The following is a 7,941-nucleotide window of genomic DNA, read 5'->3' as shown; positions in this document are numbered from 1 at the left end:
AATTGCGGCCTTCCCCTTCCAGTATCCTCTCGGAGAATAATAGATGGATTCCATGTTGTTATTATAAACGCTAGCGTTTTCAATTACCAGCGCGAGAAGCTCCGCTTCCAATCATTAATTTACCTTTCATAGCCGATTTTACCAACCATGAGGCCAATTTTTCTTTGACGGATTTATCAGGAATAGCATTTAATGCGTGAATTAATTTTACATCCGCGATATGACGCTGTTGCAGATCGCTACTTTTGTAAGCAACATCATGAACATGACACGCCTTATCGATAGCGTTTATTGGATACTCACCGGGTTTGGGCTGATTTTGATCATCGAGTCTGATATCTAATCGTGTTCCGGGGCCACAGTAGTTATATCCTGGGAGGTGTTTTTCTCCTGGATACTTTGCCCACGGTGTTCCGGGGAGTTTTGCCAATTTGGCTGCAATATCACCTCCTCGCTTTTTTTTAAAACATCCCCGGGTTTAATAGAAATAAATCTAAATTTCTTTGTACCGCATTGTACACACTTACCAGTAAGCGCCGATCTGTTATTTCTTGTTGTAGCGGTTGTCATATCATTTGTGCCAGTACGCACTCTACACTTCACACAATATAGATCCATAATTTATGTATAGAAATATGAATATAATTGATTTTTCGGCGACTAAAACAAGAGAACCAGTTAAGCATGTTGCAGCGTTACCAAACTCGATCCGGATGATTATCATCGGACCATCTGGATCCGGCAAGACGCAATTGTTACTCAATTTAATAATGAGATGGATGAAGTGGGATAAGTTGTATTTGGTTGCTCCTAGCGTAGATGATCAACGATGCTACGAGGTGTTGAAAGATTTCAACGAGAATGCATCAGCGATCGCTAAAAAAAATGTCATCGAGTTTATTACAGATATCAATGATGCACCGGGTATTGATGATATTGATGGCGACGTTAACAATCTAGTCGTGTACGATGATGTTATGTTAGACAATCAAAAAAACCCAGCTAGGATATTTTCCAGAGGCAGGCATAAAAACACTGACGTGATATATGTCACTCAACGATACACTCAGATTCCAAAAGTAATTAGAGACAACTGTAATATTCTTGCTGTGTTCAACGGCGTTGATACACACACGCTACGAAATATTTGGCAGACATGGTGCGGCGGTGACATGGACTTTAATGTTTTTCGAAACTTTTTTAGTCATGCTCAGTCGACCCCACATGGATTCGTAACGATAAATTTACATGATCCTCGGACACGATATCGTATCGGACTTGACCAAATATTCGGTTAGTTGTAAATAATTTTCATTGTAAATAACCACTTAGCAGCAGAGGGGGCGATGACATCGACGCGGTCGTCGATGTGCTTACCGGACGCTGACGACGCTGGGGATCGGCGCGCAGAAGGTGTTAATTAAACCAAATGACGACGCGACGATCCCCCAACGACGTCGTCGTTTTTTTTTTACCAGCGCTGACTACACCGGATCCGTTGAGTGCAGAAAGTAATAATTAAGCAAAATAACGATTGGACAAAATGTCGGATTCGCCCCCTCTGCTGCTTTAGATATGGAACCTTCACAGAACAACGATTTTATAGCGTTCGGACGACACAGCACCAGTAGGTACCTCAACTGGTCTCCATTGTCTCATAAGGACCCCATTTTTCACTAAATAGCAATATAAGAAACAAGTTTATAATATGTTTTCCTCTTCGATTGCAATCGTCATCTGGCTTGATTTTAGTAGTGGTCACATACAGAGGATTTTTTTTAAAAAAAACAAGAATCTCGCAAAACATACCATTTGTTTCGTTTTCAGCGGTTCCTCTTGGATAGAGCATTCATACGGTGTAAGCGTGATTTGACGATCTTGCCACAAAAAGTACAGTAATTTGGCCAATATTAGTATTATTACGATGTATGCAAATATAATTAGTAGTATATGAACTATATGAATTAGATAGGTCTATATTTTGGATACTATACTTTAATCACCGGTTACGACATTAGAGTAATTTCCACGATCTGGGAAATCTTTTCTCCTTTATACATTTATTGAACAAATGGCATAGGACTCTATGAAGTGACTGAGAGAATCTAAAGTTTTATAGTATCCAATATTCAAAATTTACTAAACTTAATAATTCATAGCTAATTATAAGTCCTAAGGTTGAGTTCTAGATGGGTCTGGGTTTGATTAACGATAGTCTATTTTTAACCCAAAATAGGGGTTTCGAAAATGACAGCTTTTAATGTCTTCATATTCAAATGAATCGGTTTCTACAAGCAGCTGTTATTTCATTGAATTATAACCTCAGTAAATGTTTACCTGATTAAACACATTGTTTCCATGTTTCTTGTCTTTCATCCATCGCTCTTTGGTATGGAAGAATATAATCTTTATTCAGTGTCTTCAGTTTCTATTCTTCAAAAAAAAAAATTCAATTTTCTTTTCTCACTGAATAAGGGACAATCAAATGCATATATACAATCCATTTGTTCTAGTTATATTGGAAAGTAGTTAGGCATTGTCACTCATGGTCTTTCTCTGTGAAAAGCTAGGACTGTCTGTTCTATATTTAATGTAATATGCGGTGATTTGTATGAACCACTACAGCGAGATTATTTGCATTAACTGTTCAATACTTGAACAGCATCGGTATCAGTGGTAGTGACTGTGTATTGGTGTCCCTGATTCATCGTTGCCTGTGGCTGACTGCCTAACCTGCCTATCCTTAAATGTAAGCTGCTGGTTCGCTATCGATTATCGAGAGTAGAAATTATCAGCAGGAAGCGACATGCTGACTATACATAGAACCGACGCTGACGCCCCCCCTACATTAGTAGTAGTGGTAGCAGCACAGCAGCTTTATGTGTGGAACTGTTTTTTTCTACTTCGATGTACTTTCTCGCAGTGGGACACTACTTTAATTTAAGACATTAACGGTATAAGCGTAATCATGCTGTTCGTACTTCCTGGATGTGATCATTGGAAATTTAACAAGACGACTGCCCTAAATTTGTACAGAACACAATGTAAGTCTTAGATCTTTCATTTCTATTTATTAACAAGGTTTCTATCATTATGGATCCTAGTGGCGTTCACTTAAAATAAACATTACTAATTAACCCATCTGCATTTCCTGGATGACAACTTTCAAGGATGATCGGGTCATGCGGCCACATTTAAGATAAATGAAAGAGATACACAGCGCCCATATCATCTTTGCTCTATTTCCTGGTACTAAAGTGAGTGGGTTGGGGGTCATTTGCCAGTGAACATAGTCACAGCGCTTATCCCAACTCACATAGCTTGCCAAAACTGACTATAGTATTTGCTAATGTTATAACGCTATATGAATCTACACATAGCTTGCCAGACCTGACTATAGTATTTGCTAATGTTATAACGCTATATGAATCTACAAAGCTGTTTGAGTAAAGGTTAAAATAGCTATATGGTTAATTAAACATCATAATGTAACATACAAAAGCGATTTATCGTGTTTGAGTAATTGGACAGGACTTCGAATGTAGAAAACAAAACAATGTACTAATCATGTGCGAGTAATTGGACAGGACTTCGAATGTAGAAAACAAAACAATGTACTAATCATGTGCGAGGGCTTGGACAGGACTTTCCATTTAGAAAACAAAACAATGTACTAATCATGTGCGAGGGCTTGGACAGGACATTCCATTTAGAAAACAAAAGAATGTATGAATCTTGTGAGAGAGCTTGGACAGGACTTTCCATTTTGAAAACAAAACAATATATGAATCATGTGCGAGGGTTTGGACATGACTTCCCATACAGAATACAAAGCACTGTAGTGTGCGTGAGTCAATGGCCTGAGGAGGATTTATATGCCAATTATTTATCTGTTATTATATTATTAGATAACAGGATTTTGTAATCAGTACATTTGAGGTATAACCTGATAGACCGAATTTTTGGGCGAGTTTATCATATAGTATTAATTATACTAGTTTACATGCAACTGCTTTGAAACGCGAATTTTATCACCGCATGTTACCCCTCCCCTCAAAAATGCATATGATATGACTGAAAATTTAATTTCCATGTTACGTCGACCTCGGCACACATCATATAAACCGACATAGAACAAAACAGACTGAGGTCATGGAGCACATCCGTCCAGTAAGATAAACTTATGGAATATATCAAATATGCGTTATGTTTTGGGTTTGAGAGTCCGTAATTTACTTCTACTCAGGTGATTAAAATAACTTATTGTTTTCTCGTAGGCTTGCTATCCGTTACGGGCGACGTCCTTTGATAAATTAATCAGACATCAGGTATTCGTAATGATTCCATTACTTGTCATAAAGTACAGGTATATTTCTCTGATTTCACTATAGATTACAGTATATCACTGCTTATTTATAGCATTAATCAATTTGATGAAGTTATCTACATTATCTGTCCATCACTGTACGTTGAGCCCATGCTAAGTAGATGGACAAAAGAAATGAGGTTTTAGGTCACATGACATATTACTAGAGATTTTCAAATGTCAAATAAATCCTTCAAACCGTACGAGAAAAAGCGAGAGAAATAATAAACCGATATTTAGTGCTTACTGCCCATTGAACAGAGGATAAACAGAGACACGGTGAAAATAAATAAATCTGTGGAAAACTTTATCAGTTGACATATTAGCCAAGAACAATTGCACAAAATATTGAACAACTGTTGAATAATGAAATTAAACAAAACGAGCAAGGGGCTAAGAAGTTAATTAACGATTTTAAGACCAGTATTAATAACTTGGATAATATGGATGCTTTGTCAGAGTAGCAAAAGAAGAAAGATTTAATCGAAATAGCTAGAAGAAAAAAGGAAAATATTTCATCTTGTCTATCACTGATTTAAACAACACAGTGTTAAATGATCAGACAATACCAATTCCCACAGATGAATTTACTGTTGGAACAGAACAATCAAAAACAAGTATAAAAGATTATATTGACCAAGAACTAGTTAATAATTCATATGTAGTACAGGGTATAATTGACTAAAAAACATTTTGGATGAAACGAACGAAAAACGGAGTTAAATAATTGAGAATAAATCGTTTACGAAGAAAAACTATGAATTCAACTAATTTAACACAGTTAAGGGCTTAACAAGTCTTGGATTTAGCACTAAAATGGATGAATTGCAACAGGGAATTAATCATTACAAAACGGAATCCAAAGAGACAATTGTACCACTGCATGGATCTAAAGTACATGTTCAATTTATTATTTTTCAAAGTAAGGAATATTGATAATGTATTGATAAGGTGTGTGACATGGAAGTCTTTCATATATTACTAATTTCGAAAAACAAATAATCAAAAGAGGGGATTAATTAAAAGATCGTACGTCCATGAACCTGCAATTACACCCAAAACATTGCATGCTGGTTATGGATTGACACGCCATCAACGTTTGCCGCGTACACTTTAAAAATAGAATCTAACAAAGAACTCGGACTTGTACTGGACATTCTGTTTCAACCTATGCTTCACACATCCATTTTTGACTTAGAACAGATTACAAGATTTAACAATTAAATTGGATAATGGGTAATAAAAAAATCAACGTGTTATTTATACATTTAAATTAAGGATGAAGACAAAGAGCTTCGTTAGAGTGAAAAGTTATTGTTGTAGGGTTTAACGTCATTTTTTAGCACAAGATAGGCTATACATGTCGGCCAGTATTAATGGTGGAGGAAGAACCTGGGAAAAACCCGGGAAAGAACCACCGACAAACGAGAAGCTAATGGCAAGCTTTCTCACATACCCACATTGGCTGAATTCGAGACTCGAACTCACGCAGACAGAGGTGAGATGTCAGTGATCCGTAACAGTGAGCGCTTTAGATCACTCGGGGCCAGTTAGAGTGATAAGAAGACCATACATAATATGCGGAAGTCAGTAACATTGTATTATTTGGGATTTATCTAGTTCATCTTTTTAATCCATCTATCCCACCTAACAATTAAAAATTGAACCTGACAACCGAATATAAATTTGTAGCAATCAATTAGAATAATGGCATCTACAGCAGCTATCATTTATCGGTTTTGCATTGGAAAGTGGGTTTGCATTTACATAGAGTAGTGATCGTTTTTACTTAATTCTATCGATGCAAATGGATAGAGAATAAACACAATTTTGTCTACAGGGTACGAAGAGAACATATGAAAAACATACGGTTATTTGGCTGAAATATGATTTGGCTGACCATTTAAAAAAATGTTTTTGCTCCATATTTTTTCGTCTCATCCTGGTGCTACTTGAGAGAAACCCAGCAATATAACCCAGATGATTTTAAGAGACTTAAAATTAATAAAGTAGAAATAATATATCCTTTGCAATGAATGTTAGTGTTTATGCTGGTTACAATCTATTTGTTTTACAGCTTTTTCCAGTATTTATGTGGCTTTTAAACAGAAAGGATGCCCTAATCCTAAAAAAGAATTTTATTACATTTATGCCTAATAGTATAAAACATGAAGAAAACGTCCAAGTAAAAACGCCTCAAGTTGAATCTAATGTTTTGCTTGTACCTGTTTATGTTTACATTGTCAGTGTTATGTTTGGAGAGTCTCCGCGGATGATCTTTCCATGCATTTAAGAACGTACAAAAGTATATATTATTTTTATTTTGAACGTTAAAAATACATTTTTTTCACATTAGTTAATTATATGCATATTCGTTCTGTTATTGGCTGGTTCCTGTTCATTTATAATGTTAAATTGGCGTTATCAAATTTGCATCTTGACTGAATTCCTGTTTATATTTTGCATTAAACATTTAAAGTTCTATCGATTACCTTTCGTATTTCGTTTCGGTTGATGATAACCGCTCCGGTGGCCTAGTGGTTAGAGCTTCCGCCTCAGATGCGAGAGGTCGTGGGTTTGATCCCCGGCCTAGCAATATAAAAGACTTACAAAAATGGTACCAACAGCTGCCTCGCTTGGTTCTCAGTATTAAGAAGTTAGTGTTAGGACTGGTCGGCCTGGTGTCAAGATAATGTGTCTGGGTGGAACATCATGCTACATGTCTGCGGCATGATGCCCCAGTACTAAATATCACTATAAACTGCCACACTGCAGACATCGTAGCGATATGACTGACAAATTGTTAAAGCTACGGTAAAAATCCAAATCACACACACACACACACACACACACACACACACCCGGTTGATGATGCTAACGCTATAGTCATGTAATATCCTATGGCACATACCAATGCATCACCTTCGGATACTCTTTTAGGAAGTCTGGTAGGATAATATAATTATGTTTTACACACTAAACTATTCCCTCTTCTTCCTACTTTGAATTTCGGTTAGTGTGGCTCCATGTCGTTATAGATTTGTGTAAATATTGACAATTTTGCCCAGCAACTTTTTATTAATGTAAAGCTTTACCATAAAAGTTATTAACACTTCTGGTGATTATTCTACATTTGGAAGAACATAGAAAACTATCTGATGCTGAAACTCTCCTTTTAGTTACACAAGGTTGATGGATCAGAAGAGGTAGTCTCGAGTCCGATGTCTAAAAAAAAGAAATACAAGAATACAGACTGTAAAATAGATCGTATTGTGTGATGGTAGTCATGAACCTTGCAGGGGGAAAACTTGTTATTCCCGGAAACCGTTTACATCCCTTGTGATACAGATAAAATGATGAAGGTTATGTGATTAAAATGAATGAAGTGAAAACCGGAATATATATAAGTAAGTACAGAATTTAAGCATACCAAACAACGGCACAGCCACCATCAGTCAGCATACAAAGAGCTTAAACGGTGGCAGAGGGGTGGGTATGGAAGGACGTGTACAATCTGCGTTGGTAGATGCTACACACGAAATCGGTCTGCTTCAACCAAAACACTGTTAAGTATT

At 36.5% G+C, this 7,941-nt stretch overlaps 1 protein-coding gene across 1 annotated transcript in view; it reads left to right on the top strand.

Annotated features, from left to right (window-relative positions):
* Positions 1 to 2,808: 2,808 nt before the first annotated feature.
* Positions 2,809 to 7,941, top strand: part of LOC149794681 (monocarboxylate transporter 13-like) — a 48,881-nt gene continuing 43,748 nt past the window's right edge. Inside the window, exon 1 of the mRNA XM_089964290.1 lies at positions 2,809 to 3,044. The gene's annotated coding sequence lies outside the window, so the exon portion shown is untranslated. The remainder of the gene's footprint in view (positions 3,045 to 7,941) is intronic.

The sequence above is a fragment of the Sinohyriopsis cumingii genome, chromosome 7 (genome assembly GCF_028554795.1).
Source record: "Sinohyriopsis cumingii isolate HCF-2022 chromosome 7, ASM2855479v2, whole genome shotgun sequence".
In the NCBI taxonomy this organism is placed as follows: Eukaryota; Metazoa; Mollusca; class Bivalvia; order Unionida; family Unionidae; genus Sinohyriopsis; species Sinohyriopsis cumingii.
This window is presented reverse-complemented; position numbering and strand designations above follow the sequence as displayed.